The sequence below is a fragment of the Hordeum vulgare genome, chromosome 2H, assembly GCF_904849725.1.
Source record: "Hordeum vulgare subsp. vulgare chromosome 2H, MorexV3_pseudomolecules_assembly, whole genome shotgun sequence".
Taxonomy (NCBI): domain Eukaryota; kingdom Viridiplantae; phylum Streptophyta; class Magnoliopsida; order Poales; family Poaceae; genus Hordeum; species Hordeum vulgare.
This window is the reverse complement of record NC_058519.1, coordinates 378157189-378176561: the sequence shown is the minus strand read 5'-3', so window position 1 is coordinate 378176561 and position 19373 is coordinate 378157189.

Sequence of the window (19373 nt, the reverse complement as noted above, 5' to 3'; positions counted from 1 at the left end):
GATCACTTTTGGTGAAGTGATGCACCGGTGTTTTGGTGTGAGTATGGTTTCGGAAATGGGATTAGATTTATGATGTGTCGACCATCCCAACCTTACCAGGACGACCACGATACCCCTTTATGGGACGGGGCTTTGTTGATTACTCTAGTCGGTACTAGCAAAGAGCCACATTACTAGTGGTGGGAGTGATTGGTGTCACTCTCGTGACGGGGTCGTGCCAGGTAGGACGACTATGCCATTATTATGAGTTCCAGGCACACGGTTGGTCCCTGCATGGTTGATACGGTCCAGAGTTGATGCTCGTAAGACGTACAACATGTGGGCTGGGTACCAATCGAGTGGACCTCTTTGTCTAGTATCGTCAGAGGAAAGATGATGATCGGGTACTTACCTCGAGTATATGTGATATACCGCGAGTCGTGGATGACACGGAAGTTTCCCGTTTCTCGTGGGTCCAGCGTACTACCTTTGCAGAGTGTAAACTATTCGAATAGTCGTGTCCACGGTCAAGGACAGTTGGGTGGTGCTGCTTAAACTACGTCAAGTGTTTCCGCATAAACCAAAGTGTATGTGTGTGGTGTTAAAATGGTGTTGTTACGATAACCATGATAATATGACCAAGTTCGGTGACTTGGCACATAGGGTAAACCCGGATGGTTTAGCCCTCATTAATACATTGAGATTATGACAAGTCTGATGACTTGACCAATAGGGTGAACCCGGTGTGTTCAACCCTTGTTAGATATGTTGATATCTGTAACCTATTCTTAAAAGTAATCCTTTAACTTGTTGCATATACCTGATCATTCCACCAAATTGCATTCCACTTAAGATGCATGTTACTGTTATCTTTCACTATAAATGTTCATATCATGGGCTGTTTGCGAGTACATTCAAAGTACTCATTGGCTTGCCACTGGTTATTTCATTGACCAGGTGTGAAAGACAGGATACGGCGAAGATTAACTCGGTGAAGTTCTTGCGAGCTAGGACGCTTCCCAGTCAGAATGCCTGTAGGTTAAGGCTGATGGCATGGGTTCACGCTTTCAACCAATAATTCCGCTATTGGTCTAGTTTGGTGCTTTGGCCTATAAGGCCCTATGTATGTAAGACTCGACCGAAGTGGTCATTTATTGTATCAAACGGTATGTATGGATGTAAGACTCTATTATTCAGTACCTGTGTTCAGTGAGCATTGATCCTTGGGATCACTGGGCACGGCGGTCTCGACTTACCAGTCGGGGTCCCCAAAGAGCTGGTATCAGAGCCATGCTGACTGTAGGAAGCCCTTAGTTAGCACGGACGTTAGTTAGGATAAAACTGCTTTCCTGACCCTTCAAAATACTTACAAAACTTATATATTTTCTCAACTCTCCTAAAACTTCAAAGAAATTGAAGGTTATGCTCTAGCCTTCCACTCTTATTTTCTTGACACTCCTCGTCTACTTTTTCAAAACTTGCTAACGGTCGCTAGAACCTTATGCCCTTCTGACCACGGGATAAATTGAAATCCTCGTGGGCAGCCCGGGAGGAAGTAACCTTTCCAGGAAAACACCTGTGCTGAAGGACAGAGAAGACAACTCTACGACCAGACGACACCAACAGAAGTACCTCTAAGAGGAACGAGGACATCGAGGCTTAGAAGATGGTGAAACCCTGGGCACTGTTACAGAGTGATGCCACTTTCGCCTACGATAATCTGGACATAATATATGCAAACCTTGATCTGCATCACTAATAGAGCGACCGTGTCAGTTATAAATAATTGTGTCGACCACCACCGGTGGATGAGAATCTTGCCATTTGGTCCGCCTCACCTTAGTGAGCAGGAAAACGGTTCTCTTCATCCCCCGCTCTAGGTGTCGATATCGCAATTAGTATGATTGACAGATCAGAACTCTATCATGTCATGCAAATATCGGTGCATGAAGGTGCCCACTTGAGACCCTCGAAGCCTCAGAAGACAAGAAGACGATGACAAGATCATGAAGACAAGCAAAACCCTGTCAGTGACAGCTATGAAGAACCACCTTCGTCAGCAACTTCCCAGACGAGAAGACAACCAGAGTTCCTTACAACTCAAGCAAATTGCTTCAGCAAGCGACAACAAGAGGCGTGACAACACCCTGAGAAGGTCCAGAAGACTTAGCGGACTCCTCTCCGGAGCAAGAAGCAAGCACGACTGTCGAGTCCCTGAACCTAGGGTAGGATGAGTCGTGAATCCCCTATGTGAAGTCGAGTCCGTGAAATGGTTCGGATGGACCATGTTGTGTGTTGTTTGCTTTTGTTGTTTGTGCTTTGATATAAGTCGCACTTTTGCTTTGGCAACAAGCATGCGGTTATATCACTTGTCTTATTTTGATGTTCAAAATAATTTTAGCACTTGTTTGAGTTGACTTTCCGATGCTTGCTGGATTGCACTAAGACCCTTAGACATTCCCCTCTGTGCTCTCTCTCTCTCACCTCTCTCAGCAACTCAAGACGGCAAGGCAAGATACGCCAAGGATCTGCTTCGAAGGACGACTGGCGTTGAAGACACTGACTGTGCTACGCTTAACCACACGCAACCCGTAGGAGTGTGTTATCCCCTCGAGATTGGGAAACCACACTAGACCAGACTAACCTCCACAAGCCTTTCCGGCTCAAATTTTCTGGTCACGTGTCTAGTACACGTACTTGCGAGAACACGTGTAGGTCCCCGATAAACCCCGCTAAGCACCGGGTTCCTTATGGAATGAGTGATCCCTGTGAACAAGTATCCTTCCATCTCAAGATAGCACTCTAACCTTGATGCCATAAGAGGACCGATCTCCGATATGAGAGCATTAGACTAAGGTTGTTGTGATGATAATAGTTGTCTTGAGGATATAGCTAGACTAATTTTGGTGGATCGTGAAACCCTTATAAAGGTAGGTGGATTTGCTGGAACAAGTTAGTACAGTAGTATACCTGCATAATCTGGAGTAAGATTGGATTTAGTAGGATGATTATGATCGTGAACATTATTCTTGGTGGTATACATGACTTTAGCTAGTAGTTGGCATGACTTGATGCGTTTGGCAAGATAACTTGGAGTATCAAGTAGACTTCTTATTGGATTTGAGTCTTGGATTTAAATAGGTAATCTTAATAGAGAATTGAAGATGACAAAGACCACATGGTTCGGAGTAAATTGGATTTAGCTCGTTAATCTCGATCATGATACCATATTTCTCGGTGGATATAGAGTGAGTATACTTGGAGTTGTCAAATTGATTTACAACCTATGTAGCTTGGCCTTGGAGATTAGATGGCCATGATTATTGAAGTTGGTGGATATACTACGACGTAATTCTTGCAGTAATATGTGAATTACGAGGACTCTAGGAGAGTATGTAAAACCCCATGAGTGTTGGATTCGTAGGAGTGGTGAGTCTACTCTTGATTGATCGAATTGATGGATTGCTTGATCGGATTCATAGGAAGGAAACAAAATATTGGATTGGTCTACTACGTGTTTCCTTAGTATAGTAGTGTAGTACCCTGTCCATTGGATGACTTAGGTGGACAATTGCATTTGTTGAGCCTCAGATTCAAACGTGGTAGTTGTATGTCTCCCCAAGGTCCTTGCATAGTAATGCATGTACAGTTGGGGGCTACGCCATACTTGTAAGTGTTGGGGTTTAGCTCTTCCCTCAACCCGGAGTTGACTAGCTTGAGCGGTGTGGAGTTGACCCACGTAGGATGATATCCTTGATGAGATGAGGTGATGTTGTCTCAAGTTAGCAGCCGAGCTATTGGCATCTAAGGAATGTGCTTAGAGATAAGATGATAACTGTTCGCCCACATCCTAAGTTCCTTAAGACCCTAAAGCTTCGCCGAGCCACAAGATGGACGGATTACGACCATAGAAGACGACTCTAAGTCGTTGAAATGTGGCCAGTACCTGCCCATAGCAAGTTCCGTTCTCCTCACCTGACTTTTGAGCACTGTGCTTATGTCGTGTTTGGGAAGGTAGGTTATCATCCTCACTGATGACATACTTACTCACCCAGTAATAGGAAGAACACACCTTAGTCATGTTTGGACGAACCCAGGAACGCCAATTGTTATGCCTCTCGAGGGTACCATGATATCTCGAGAAGGTGGACTTCTCGAAGCAGTGCCAAGACGACGGATGTCTATCCTACCCAAGTCAAGACGAAGAACCGCAGTGACAAGGAAGCCACAACAACGACGATGAAGCCACAATAAGTCAACCACCGACCGCGCACCGACGATGTCAAGAAACCTCGACGATTCAAGATGATGAAGCCCTTCGACAAGCGAAAGGATCAGACGACCTCTCCTTGGTCCAAATGAAGGACGAGAGTACTAGTGAGTCGTGGTGGAAACCTGCTAAAGGTGATTCCCGCTTGCCGAGTCGCAGACCTTGGGAATGGATGACTGGTCGATACTCTTGGATAGCCAGCTTATCCAGAAACCCTCGCAACTCCCAAGATGGCAGGACCTGTTCGGGAACTGAGCCTCCGAGCTTAGACTCATAGGTGAGACCCAGCCCGGACCTTCCGCGAGAAGCCTTCGAAGACTAATTGCGACCATAGCTTGAGTGCTGAAAGGAAGTCAAGGACTTCCCCGTAAGAGGGAAGCCATGCGAAGACTTTGGTAGTGCGTTCTAACACGAGACATCTTGATGTCACTAACCGGCATGCGAAACCCCCATGACCAGATCCGAGAAACACTATCTTGCCACGTATTCTCACTTGGAATACGCTCGCAAGCCAGAACCTTGCAGGGACTTAGCTTACCAAGCCCTTGACCTCGGTCAAGCCTAACTTATTGCCAGATTCCGCTCACGATCAGTCAAGGACTTGTGAACATTCGAAGTTGTATCATCAAGCACCTCAAGACCACCACAACAACATCGGGACATGAAGACTACCTCCAACTCAAGATTCTGTATCTCACCAACCCCTAGCCCAGGAATCTCGGGGACGAGATTCTCTTAAGAGGGTAAGGTCTGTCACACCCCAAATTTTGGCTTTCCTGACTAAGTAATTTATTTCAAAATTTAGGACCAATTAAAATTTTTCTGAATGATTGTGATGCTTGGAGTGACTATTGTTTGCATGTTGCTTGAATGCATGTGATTGCTCCCCATTCATTCTTGTCATTCTCCTGATCACCTCCTCACTCCATGATCTCCTGCCTAATGATCATGCCATGTGTTTAGAACAAATATCTATTTTTACCAAATATTATTTTCACCAAAAAGCTTTTCTTTGAATTAAACTTTCAAACCCCTGAGATGAGGTTTGCACTACAAGTCCTCAAATTAGGGAGTTTCTTTTCCACCAATTGTTTTATTTAAAACCATTATCAAAATGACTTTCAAAAACCACCATATTATTATTTTAAAAGTTATTTTATTATTTTATTTAAAAGCCCTTCTATGAGGCCAGAAATGGTCTCCTATGAAGGAAAGTTATTTTTATTGCCTTCAAAATATTTCAGAAAATTTAGGGACACTCAGTGGATATATTTATTCCATATTTATGAGTTTCAACACATGGTCATGTTCAAAATATTGGGCAAACCCCTCCAAAACCATTCCTGCCTATTTCAAGCTTTTGGAATATTTCTATAAGAAATATTCTCAATAAATTCCAGTAAAATTCTAGCATGTCATCTATGATACTATTGATGATCTTGCTAAGTTTCATTTCAATCCAAGTTGATTTGACTCCCCTATTCACGCTAAAACCCTATCTCTCCAGAATCAAATTTGAGCAAATCTACATTGTGAAAGTGTCTCCAATTGTGCTCAAATTTGGTGGACATGTTCCAGTACTCCAATGAGGCATCCACACCAAGTGGTACACCAAGGAGAATAGAGGAACTTGTCCTAAAACCCTCAAAACCCTCCCTATTGATTTCTGACTTTGACAAACTTTACATTATAAAGTTTGTCCAATTGACCTAAAACTTTTTGTGCATGCCTTAATGCTCAAATAATGCCCCTACACCAAATATTGGATTTGTGGGAATTTATTTGAATAGGGTTCTAAGCAGAAACCCATTTCTGCCCCTTTCTAGGGTTTTTCAAGTCTACATTGGAAAACTTCTCCACCAAATCCCAAATTTGGTGTGCAAGCCTATTTTCATCTATTATTTGATCCTGTTAAGTTTCATAGCCATTGGAATCCATCTGGTAGCCTAACCACAGATCAAACACCTTGTGTGCACTCACTAATTTGGCTTCTATTGCCCCTTCTACTTTATTCCTTGAGCTCAACTTTCTACCACAGCCTCACCTAGTTACATTTCACCTCCAGTAACTTTCCCATGGCCACTGGTCAATTATTGGGGAAGGATCCTTTGTAACTTTCTCTCATTTTCACCCTTGGCAGCACTGTTTTACCTAACTTTCCATTCTTCTGCTTAAGCTATCACCCCAATTCTTTCCAGAGCCTCTCTAGTGTCTCAATGCATCATGTCAAATCAATTGATGGCATGCTCACGTAGGAAAAATGAGCAGCACTTCTTCAAATAGATTTCTGGCAGAATCATGGCTTTGAACAACAAGTAGTAGCTATCGTCCTTTGTTTGATCTGAAACTTTGCAGTATTAAAGTCCTTCCATGCCTAGCACTGCCAGACATAATTTCTCCCCAAGTCTCCCCACCTAAGACCCACTTTTATCAGCTATAAGTTTGTTGTTAGAAACTTAACATCAGTCAAAGCAAGTTCAAACCAGCCCCAGATGCTTCCAAACTCCTCCAGTGCATCGTGGCAAGCATGGCTTGCGTGGTTGACACCTTGGCCTGGCCAAGGGGTGCCCCAGGACACCAGATGGGGTGGTGACCACCACCCTGGCATGCTGAAACGGTGCTCTGCACCATTGGACTCTAGCTGCAGCTCGGGTCCAGCGAAGGGGCCGTGTCCGAGAGCGCCGCAGTGTATCCTTGACCCCCTCCACGATGCTAGCAAGACTCCAAGGTGGCTCAGGGACGCGTGACCGTCGTGCCCTGGATGCACCAGAGAGCTCTAGAGAGCTCTCGAGCCCTCTCGGCTCCTCCTCTCCACTTAGAGCCTCCCGAGCCTCTTGGATCCCAGTTAGCTTCTCCTCTCTCTCCATGGAGCCCTCTCATCCTCCCTGCTCCCTCCCCTCGCTTCCTCCTCCTCCTGCCATAGCCATGGCCGAAGCTCCCGAAAATCTCAGCGCGAGCCTTGCCAACCCAGGGGGTTTCTCCTCTCCCCTGGGCTCTCCAGTGAGCCTCCCCAGGCCGCCGCAGCTCCTCCCTAGCGCTCCTGCTCTCTCTCCCTTCGCTCCTGGTGCCAAAGCCTGGGGTAGATGACCTCCCGCAACCACCGCCATCGGCTTTCCCCGCGGTCCCTATGCGGACACCCAATGTGGGAATGGGGAGCGGCGAGGTCCCTGAGCTCGCTGGCGCCTTTCCCTTGGTCAGGGGACGGCCGGAGGCACGGCACCGCGCAACCTCCTCTTCTTCTCCGGCGGTCTCCCTGCAACCACGGCGTCGGCACCCTTGCGGCCCTCCCCTGTAGGCGCCGGGCAGCGGAACGGAGGTGGCTAACTCCCACAAGCACGCCGGTGGCCGGCGCACCGCCGGGGGGTGGCCAGAGCCACCTGGGGGAGCTCCTCCCGCGGCCAAGTCTACCCTCTACCTACCCTGCATGCGAACAGAAGATTGAAGACGACCCTGCAGGCGGGGCCCCCTGGACAGCCACTGCGGACGGGCCAGCTTGGTTATGTAGTCGCGCCCCGTCTGGCAGGCGTCTCCTTCGCGCGGTGGCGCATTCCCAGAAGTGCGCATCCCACTTGGACGGGTGCTCGCGGCTGGAGCCACTGGGCCGGCCCGAAGGCCTATCTGGCGCCAGTGGCGCAAGATAACCCGAGGCTGTGCTCGTTTCTCTTCTTTTCCATTTTTTTAAAAACTTCAAATATCCCTTATAAATTCATTTTAGCACCAATTCTAATGATTCAAATTTCTAAAGGTTCCTAAATTCAAGCTCTATCCACATATGTGCTTTGCAAATTTTTCCAAGAAGATTTTCCGTACTGTTATTACTCAAAATCCAAATTTGGATACAAATGTCCCACCTTTGTAAAATCCTATAGGGTTCATTTCAACTCCAAATGGAGTGATTCAAATTTCCAGAACCTTCTTAAATCATTTCCTAATTTTAGAGCCTTGGTCAACAATTTTATCAAACTTCATTCTGTTGCTTATAATAAATAGCTTCCTATTGCTATTTATTCCACATTAGAAAATTCCTAGTATATTCATACCAAGTCCAAATCCAGTGAAACCACTTCCTAAATATTTCTAAAATCCTTCTCTGTTAAATGGGTGCCTCCACTCATTTTTAACAGAAAGATTTCTGTTAGCTTATTCAATGGCCACCTATTGCTACTTTCACCTATTCAAAAATCCTTGATGATTCAAATCTCCTGTGAGAAGCTTCGGGTATTTTTCATATGACCATAGAGTTCCAAGAAAAATAAAACTTCTATATATAGAACACTTTTATTCTGCTGGATATATGGCTTACTATAGTTGTTTCCGACGATAGTTGACGGTACACGGAGAATTCGGGGACGGAGCGGAAGACCTCGAAGACCCCGAGGACTGACGTGAGCAAGGCAAGCAGCCCTTTTGCCATGACTTAAGTATATAAAATGATGCATGCTACTATAGCAAGTATTATCCCGTTGCATGTGATCACAGTGTCGGTTCATCATTGATGTGATGGTACCGAAGGCTTCTCCGAAGCACTTGCATGGTAGTGATGTATTTCACATGGCTCCTCGGAGCACAAACATGATGAGCTGACCCTACTGTGTATGAGGATCATGCTACTGTCATGTTGATTAGTAAAGCTAGAAGATCATTGGATTGAGCTTGACCCTACCCCGTGAGGGTCATGTTATTACCATGTTGACAAGTAAAGTTAGAGCATATTATCATGAGCATGATGATGAGTTAAATAAAGAGTTTATGAAAACCCCGTCGGGTGCCACTAATGCCCGAGGGTGATGATGAGTTGGTGATCACTTTTGGTGAAGTGATGCACCGGTGTTTTTGTGTGAGTATGTTTTCGGAAATGGGATTAGATTTATGATGTGTCGACCGTCCCAACCTTACCAGTACGACCACGATACCCCTTTATCGGACGGGGCTTTGTTGATTACTCTGGTCGGTACTAGCAAAGAGCCACATTAATAGTGGCGGGAGTGATCGGTGTCACTCTCGTGATGGGGTCGTGCCAGGTAGGACGACTATGCCATTATTATGAGTTCCAGGCACACCGTTGGTCCCTGCATGGTTGATACGGTCCAGAGTTGGTGCTCGTAAGACGTACAACATGTGGGCTGGGTACCAATCGAGTGGACCTCTTTGTCTAGTATCGTGAGGGTAAAGATGATGATCGGGTACTTACCTCGGGTATATGTGATATACCGCGAGTCGTGGATGACACGGAATTTTCCCGTTTCTCGTGGGTCCAGCGTACTACCTCTGTAGAGTGTAAACTATTCGAATAGCCGTGTCCACGGTCAAGGACAGTTTGGTGGTGCTACTAAAACTACGTCCAGTGTTTCCGCATCAACCAAAAAGTGTGTGTGTGTGGTGTTAAAATGGTGTTGTTACGATAATCATGATAATATGACCAAGTTCGGTGACTTGGCACATAGGGTAAACCCGGATGGTTTAGCCCTCATTAATACATTGAGATTATGACAAGTCCGATGACTTGACCAATAGGGTGAACCCGGTGTGTTCAACCCTTGTCAGATATGTTGATATCTGTAACCTGTTCTTAAAAGTAATCCTTTAACTTGTTGCATATACCTGATCATTCCACCAAATTGCATTCCACTTAAGATGCATGTTACTGTTATCTTTCACTATAAATGTTCATATCACGGGCTGTTTGCGAGTACATTCAAAGTACTCATTGGCTTGCCACTGGTTATTTCATTGACCAGGTGTGAAAGACAGGATACGGCGAAGATTAACTCGGTGACGTTCTTGCGAGCTAGGACGCTTCCCAGTCAGAATGCCTGTAGGTTAAGGCTGATGGCATGGGTTCACGCTTTCAACCAATAATTCCGCTATTGGTCTAGTTTGGTGCTTTGGCATATAAGGCCCTATGTATGTAAGACTCGACCGAAGTGGTCATTTATTGTATCAAACGGTATGTATGGATGTAAGACTCTATTATTCAGTACCTGTGTTCAGTGAGCATTGATCCTTGGGATCACTGGGCACGGCGATCTCGGCTTACCAGTTGGGCTCCCCACACAGGGCTTGTGGCCTCCCTGGCCGCCCCCTGACCTAGATCGTTGGCCTATATATTCCCTAAAATTCAACAAAAATGAGGGGAGCCTCGAAAATACTTTTCCGCCGCCGCAAGCTTCCGTTTCCGCGAGATCTCATCTGGAGACCCTTCCCGGCACCCTTCCGGAGGGGACTTTGGAGTTGGAGGGCTTCTTCATCATCATCATCGGCCCTCCAATGACTCGTGAGTAGTTCACTTCAGACCTATGGCTCCGTACTTAGTAGCTAGATGGCTTCTTCTCTCTCTTGGATCTTCAATACAAAGTTCTCCATGATCTTCATGGAGATCTATCTGATGTAATCTTCTTTGGCGGTGTGTTTGTCGAGATCCGATGAATTGTGGATTTGTGATCAGATTATCTATGATATATATTTGAGTCTTTCCTGATTTCTTATATGCATGATTTGATATCCTTGTAAGTATTTCCGAGTCTTGGGTTATGTTTGGCCAACTAGATCTATGATTCTTGCAATGGGAGAAGTGCTTGGTTTTGGGTTCTACCATGTGGTGACCTTTCCCACTGACAGTAGGGGCAGCAAGGTACACATTAAGTAGTTGCCATCAAGGGTAACAAGATGGCCTCTGTCGTTGATATGAGATTGTCCATCTAATCATGTCATCTTGCTTAAGGCGTTACTCTGTTCTTTTGGACTTAATACACTAGATGCATGCTGAATAGAGGTCGACGTGTGGAGTAATAGTAGTAGATGCAGAAAGTATCGGTCTACTTGTTTTGGACGTGATGCCTATAGATATAATCATTGCCATAGATATCATCACGACTTTGCACGGTTCTATCAATTGCTCGACAGTAATTTGTTCACCCACCGTCTACTTTCTTTCATGAGAGAAGCCACTAGTAAACACTATGGCCCTCGGGTCTATTCACATCCATCGTTTACACCTCCGATTTTACTTTGCTTTGTTACTTTGTTGCTTTCAGTTCTCACTTGGCGAACAATCTATAAGGGATTGACAACCCCTTCATAGCGTTGGGAGCAAGCTTTTGTGTTTGTGTAGGATCTTGTGATACTCCTCCATTGGATTGATACCTTGGTTCTCAAACTGAAGGAAATACTTACCACCACTGTGCTACATCACCCTTTCCGCTTCGAGGGAACACCAACCCAAGGCTCCAAGGCCACGGGGGTATCCTTTGCATATTTTCCTAGGAAGTCCCTTAAGGCGTAGCCGCAGCACAAGGATTCCTGGTGCCGTCGTCACGACTATTCCTGGCGCCATTGCTAGGGAAGCACAACTGACATCATTGTATCACTACTAAGTTAGCCATGTCAAAGTCGTTCCGTCGATCCGAGTAGTCCACGTGCATTTCCCTCCCGCCGTTGTTGTGACCATCTCCTTCGAGCTTCCCATCGTGCTTCTTGACGGGCAAACTGACAACATGGTCTCCGACGCTTATATAATTCTCGCAAAAGGAGACACACTCATGCATGAGATACCCCTGGACGATGCTCCCTTCGGGACAGTACTTGTTACGAACGAATCCTTTGATGACCCCATTCATCCTCTCGAACGGCATCATGCTGTGAAGGAATGTCGCCCCGAGGTCGATGATGTCGTCCACGATGTGGACACATGGATGCATCATGACGTCAAGGAACGCGGGCGGGAAGTACATCTCAAGCTCACATAGTATGAAAACAATCTCTTCCTGTAGCCTTCAGAGCTGCTTCACACTTATGGACTTTTGATAGATAACATCGTAGAAGTAGCAGAGACCAGTAAGCGTGTCACGGACGTTCTTGTCCATTATCCCTCTAATGGTAACCGGGAGTATCTGCGCCATCATCACGTGACAGTCATGAGACTTCATCCCGCTGAACCTTTTCTTCTTGGGGTCTAGAAATCTGCTTATCTTCCCACAGTAACTAGAACTGGCTTTGATTCCCATAAGGTACTTGATGAATTGATTGATCTCCTTCAGACTTAAGGTGAAGCAAGAAGGGGGCAATAATTCTCCTCCTTCTTGTTGACTTTTCTGCCCCTTACCCCTCATCTGTTTCCCTCTCCATCTCCTCCATCAAGTTTTTACGGTGGAAGTCTTTCCTGATCTTCAAATCTTCCAAGTCTTTCCTTGTCTTCGGCCCATCCTTGGTCTTCTCCGGCATGTTCATCAGTGTGCCAAGAAAGCTCTCGAGGACATTCTTCGTGATATGCGTTTGATGAAGGCATTGAGGCGAGTCGTGATTGGGCCAGTACTCCAAGTCCTAGAAAACAGACGTCGTTTTCCATACCTTCAAAAGTGACTCTAGCGCCTTTTTGATCTTTCCCGGCGCGGGGCATTGTTCCCAGTTTCTGAACACCTCCTGGATTTTGGTGCATCTCCTCCTCTGTCGTGGAAGTCCTCGAAGCTCAGCCAACCCATTGAATAGATCTCCATGCTTTCTCCACGGGTCATCCTTCTCGAGCCATCTACGATGCCCCTTGTACACGATTTACCTAGACCTGCCATCTTTCGTTGACGTAAGCTGCTGAGATGTTGTATCATCCATGCACCTCGTGCATCCACGGTATCCGTGGCACACCTGGCCTAAGGCTCGATAATGTGTCTAGCTCCTCTTGCAGAAGCCCGATATACAAGTTAATACTATTTCCCGGTTGTTTCGGCCCTTGAATCAGCATGCACATGTGTACGTACTTCGTCTTCATGCACTTCCATGGGGGGAGGTTGTACATCCATACAAACACGGGCCATGTGTTGTGGTTGGTGTTCTAGTTTCCAAATGGATTCATGCCATCGTTAAGCACACCAAGCACGATGTTCCTTGGATCTTCTTTGGCAAATCCATATACGGTGTTGAATACTCTCCACTGGCTAACATCTACGAGGTGTCTCAGCCTTGGATCATCTCCATCGTCGGGCTTCTTCCTCTCCGCGTGCCAGCGCATGAGCTTTGCTTCCTTAGTACCTACGAAATACCGTTGTAGACGGGGAGTTATCGGAAAGTACCATAGAACCTTCTGAGGAGCTTTCTTTCCTGCCTTCTTGTATCGAGAAGCATTGCACACTGGACATTTGGTTTTTGCCGTGTTCTCCTCCGATAAATGATGCAATCATTGATGCATGTGTGGTACCTGATGTGCAGAAAATCAAAAGGGCAAACCATTTTCTTGGCCTCCTCGACACTACTAGGACACAGGTTCCCCACGAGAAGAACTTTAATATGTAGATACATCAAATGCTCATCGAGGCTTTTGTCTGTCCATTTGTTTTTGGCCTCCGTCTATAGAAGTTCGAGCGTGAAACTCAAGCGGGTCACCTCGGGGTCGCAACCGTCATACAATGGAGTCCTCGAGTCCACTTCAAGTTGAGCCAGCTTGGCCTCCTCTCTAGAAGCAGCTCTATCGCTAGTCGTACTCTTGCGAAGGAGGTCTTGAACATGAGGGTCTTGCACGACTGCACTTAGTAGCTTCGAAGACTGCGGCGTGACCACTGCCTCTTCTCCGACATGTCCGGACTCTTCTTCGTCGTGTCCGGAATCTTCTCTGCCGCCGTCATTTCCGGACTCTTCCCATCGCCATGTCTAACACCATCGTCTTCGTGTCGATCGGTCATCTCTTCGTCTAGCCCCATGTCGTTATTCCCTGCCATTTGGATGTCCTCATCATCATGATCTTCTTCACTTATCTACTGAGTATAGCCATCCATGAAACCATTCAACAGTAGGTGCGCCTTCAAAGTGCCACGATCAAAAGGGTCCAAAAGGACTCCTTCCTTGCATCTTGCACACGGACATCTAATCGTAGTCCGATTATTTTCATACATGTCCATCACCACGGATTGCATGCCCCGCTCCACCTTCCATCCACTCACCTTCATGACGGACTGCACGGTATAACAAGCAAAAGGGTTATAAAATAAATAATGCATGCATGCTTCAAAGTCATATAAAATTTTGGCATGACCTTACCTAAAAATAGGACATGTTGAGTTTGCTCAAAATTCACCGAAACAGAAATAAATCGACATTTCGGCAAAACATAAGCAACTCGATCGAGGGCATGTCACACTCGCACAAATCTCTCCATATATATATCCCAAACACACATATTCTCATTCACACACATATTCCCATTCTTTAAATGAACAACTTTTTTACTCACCTATACATCTCCCGAGAGAGACCGGTCGAGAGAGATGATGAGAGAGACCGATCGAAAGAGCACGCGTGGTTGGCAAAATAGCTAGCTAGATCTAGTTGTTGGGGAGGAGAGGTGAATCTAGATATCTAACTAATGGAGAGGGAGTTATGGTGGAGGGGGCATTAATATAATGGGGAGAGGAAGAGAGGTAGGACAAAGAGAGATGTGAGAGAGGCCATTTATGAAGGAGAGTTATGGTGGAGGGGGACATTAATGAGGAGAGAAGAGAAGTAGGAGGAAGAGAGAAGCAGAGCAACAATGGTGTGGAGAGTGCGGAGAGGGGAAAGGAGGGAGAGAGGTCAAAGTGGGGGAGAGGAGGGGGAGGGGGTAAAAAGGTGGCACCAGCCGCAACTAGCAGTAGCGCAGCATACCAGAAAGCGCTTCTTCTATGCTATTAGTAGTAGTGCTTGTCACGTGCAAGCGCTACTACTAAGTGTGGACAACTAGCAGTAGCGGTGCTGCAAAACAAAGCACTACCGCTAAACACTTAACAGTAGCGCTGGATTTTGGGCAACGCTGCTACTACAGTTACCACCGGTGGCATCATCTGGTCCCACATAGTAGTAGCGTGTTTTTAATAAGCAGCGCTACTGCTAAGGTGTTAGTAGTAACGCATAACTGGATCAGCCCTACTGTTAATTAGCAGCAGCGTTTCCTTTTTTCCAGCGCTACTACTGAGGTCCTGCCTATAAGGTTTTTCCTAGTAGTGTATGGTCTATCAACCTGGCGCAAAGGCTTATCTTCGTGTCACACCAATGAGAGGTGCACGCTGTTTTGGGATCAAGGGCAAGTTAGCTTCTCGCTATATTGGTCCTTTCACTGTTCTCGAAAGGCGTGGAAGAGTGGCTTATCAATTGGAACTACCGGTGAACCTTTCTCAGGTTCACGATGTCCTCCATGTGTCTCAGCTCCGCCGCTGCTTCAAGGATCCTATTCGAGCACTAAATCATGATATGCTTGAACTGCAACAAGACCTTGATACGTCTCCGTCGTATCTACTTTTCCGAACTCTTTTGCACTTGTTTTGGACACTAATTTGCATGATTTAACACAGACTAATGTTGTTTTCAGCAGAATTGCCATGGTGTTGTTTTTGTGCAGAAATAAAAGTTCTCAAAACGTCCTGAAAATTTACGGAGAATTTTTCTGGAATAAAAGAAAAATACCTGCGCAAAGATCCACCGGAGGGGGCGTGCCAGTGGGCCACAAGCCCACAGGCCGCAGCCACCCCCTATGGTCGCGCCGTGCAGGCTTGTGGGGCCCACGTGGCACCACCGCCCCCAATCTCAGGTCTATATCTTCCGTTTCCCCTGGAAAAAAAATCAAAGAGAAGGTTTCATCGCGTTTTGCGATACGGAGGCGCCACCACATCCTGTTCTTCATCTGGAGGGCAGATCTGGAGTCCGTTTCGGGCTCCGGAGAGGCAAAATCGTCGCCATCGTCATCATCAACCTTTCTCCATCGACAATTCCATGATGCTCTTCATCGTTCGTGAGTAATTTCATCGTAGGCTTGATGGACAGTGATGAGTTGGATGAGATCTATCATGTAATCGAGTTAGTTCTTGACGGGGATTGATCCCTAGTATCCACTATGTTCTAAATTGATGTTGCTACTACTTGACTATGCTTAATGCTTGTCACTAGGGCCCGAGTGCCATGATCTCAGATCTGAACTTATTACGTTGTCACCAATATATATGTGTTTTAGATCCTATCTTGCAAGTTGTAGTCACCTACTATGCGTTATGACCCGGCAACCCCGGAGTGACAATAGCCGGAACCACTCCCGGAGATGACCATAGTATGAGGAGTTCATGTATTCACCGTGTGTTAATACGTTGGCCCGGTTCTTTATTAAAAGGAGAACCTTAATATCCCGTAGTTTCCATTAGGACCCCGCTGCCACGGGAGGGATGGACAATAGATGTCATGCAAGTTCTTTTCCCTAAGCACGTATGACTACATACGGAATACAAGACTACATTAGATCAACGAACGGGAGCTAGTTACATATCTCTCCGTGTTATAGCTGCTACATGATGAATCACATCCATCACACTCATCCATCACCGATCCACTCTCTATGAGTATTTTACTACTGGTTCTCGCTACGTTACTTTGCCTAGGCTTGTCCCTTGCTATAAAAGGGATTGGGCCACTTTGCTACTGCTGTCACTTTGTTGCTACTGTTGCTATTGTTGTTACTTGTTACTTTGCTGCTGCTGCTACTGCTGTTCCTTGCTACTCCGCTATTACTTGTTGCAAGACTTTGCTGGAGCCGTAGTTGGGGAAGCATTCTTCTCAAGAATAATCCCCCGTCAACGTGTTGGCGCCATTGATACAACAGTTAGGAATAGTCTGCCATCAACAGATCGTTTCTCGCACCATTGCTATCATACTACCTTGCTACTGATACTTTGCTTGCAGACACTAATCATTCAGGTGTGGTTGAATCTGACACATTCAGCTGCTAATACTCGAGAATATTCTTTTGCTTCCCATCTTGGCGAATCAATAAATTTGGGTTGAATACTCTACCCTCGAAAACTATTGCGATCCCATACGCTTGTGGGACATCAAGGCTTTTTCTGGCGCCGTTGCCGGGGAGGCACAGCTATATTCTCTCAGTCACTTGGGATTTTCGTCTGCTGGTCACTATGAGGAATCCAAAAGATCCAAGAACTAAAATCCTGCCTTCCACTACGAGGAGAGGTAAGGAATTGCCATCTAGCTCTGCACTTGATTCACCTTCAGTTCTGAGTAAGTTTGCGACTTCGCCTCATGCTAGAAATCTTGATATGTCGCCTGTGCTTGATGATGCTACTTCTGCTGCTTATGATGCTATGCTTGATACTATGCCTGATGATGCTATGCTTGATACTATGCCTGATGATGCTATGCATGATACTATGCCTGATGATGCTATGTTTGATACTATGCCTGATGATGCTATGCTTGATACTATGCCTGCTATGCCAGATACTGCTTTGCCACTAGGTGCATTCCTTGATGCACATGTTGCTAGAGTTGCTGCTAGACGTGATGATACTTGTCCCTGACACCTTAAGCAAGTTAGTCTTGTGCTCATGTCTTCTTTGCATTGCATCTAAGAAATTTTCAACAAGAACAAATAAAGTGGTGAAGGAAAAACTCAAACCCTAGCCACTTCTTTAAATAAAGGAAATCTCAAACTAGTTAAAATCAATGAACCCAAAATGGCCTCAAGAAAAGTTCAATCTTTCTGATAAATCATGAAAGTAAATGAGCAATGAAGAAAACCTTTTTCTTGACACTTTAAGCATTTTAAATAAATGCAAAAAGCTACTGGTTTCAAGTTTTAAATTTGAAATCAGAAACTTTAAACTTTCAAAAATGTTGAAAACTTTAGGAATGGTTGGAAATATTCCAACAAATATTCTAGGGTGCTTAACATAGCTTTTACAATTTATTTGGGAGCTGAAATAATTAGTAAATCAATTTCAGTATTTACAACAGAAACAAAACGGAAAAAAATGGAAAACCCTTACCTGTCGCCTAGCCGGCCCAGCCCATCTCCTCCGGTCGTCTCCCACATCGCCAGTAGGAGCAGGAGGTGGCCGCCGCGTACTCTGGCGCGGCCACGCACCTGTGCGCCTGCCTGGCCGCCGCCTCGCGCTGGCAAGCACGGGGCTTAGCTCCCCGAGCCCGTGGCTATCCATTCCCAGCGCCAGTTCCCCCCTCCTCTCGGATCTCTCCTCCCTCCTTCTGCCGCCATTGGAGCCCGAGCAGAGCTCGAGCTCGCCGTCGTTCTAGCCTCCCCTCTTTCCTTCTGAGCCGCGCATTAGCTCCGCCGCAACTCCCTGAAGCTCCCTAACCACAAGCCCGATGCCCAGATGCAGTGAAACGACGAGCAGCAGTCGTCTTCTTCCTCGGGTCACCGAAGATCGTCGACAGCGTTCTCCCTCTCCAGGCCATCCCCGAGCAAACTAGCGCCACCACTGCACTCCCCATGAGCATGCGTTCATTTCCCCTAAGATCTCCCCGTCGATCCCCTCCTCTAGGCCTAGTTCCACCGGAGCCCGACAAGATCCGCCGCTGCAGCTCGTCGCCGGTAGCCCTCCGGTGACCAGCTCGTCCTTCTGAGGGCACCAGCAGCTTCACGCCGTCGTGTAGATGTCGTAGGAGCTAAGTCCCGTGCGCAACTCCCTCTGTATCGAAGACCCCGATGACGCCCGAACCTTGGCCACCGCCAAGCTCGTCGCCGGCGTCATCTCCGACCAAATCAGCCCCGGCTAAGTGCAGAAATGGAACCGTGGGAGAAGTGTCGTTCTTCTGGTGCTCTCCGCGCAGCGTTTGGCCCTCTGTGCGCCATTTCCGAGCCCCCCCCCCCCCCCGACGTTCTGGTTCTCGCCGGAGGCTCCCCGCCGGCGAGGACGACCTCGCCGCCGGTGGAACTCAGCTGGCCTGAGCCACTCACGAGTGGGGCCTGCCTCTGGGAGTTTAGGATTAAAGAAAATAAAATTAATTGAATTAATAAGACACTGACATGTGGGTCCAGTAAGTTTAGTTAACTAAATAAGATTAATTCTAATCTAAAATTGACCAGAGACACTGACCAGTGGGTCCCACTTGTCAGGTTTGACTTTCAACGGCCAGTTGGACCTGCTGATGTGATGCTGATGCAGTAAAAGGATTTTCCAGTATAAAAATAATTCCAGAAATGTTTAAAACTTCAAAAATTCATAGAAATTAATCTGTAACTCCAATGAAAATAATTTATATATGAAAAAGTATCAGAAAAATTCAAGGAAACTGAATATGCTATTCTCAATCATGTTTGAAAAAGTTACAGAACCCAAACATGTAGATTAATGAATAAGTCAATTCT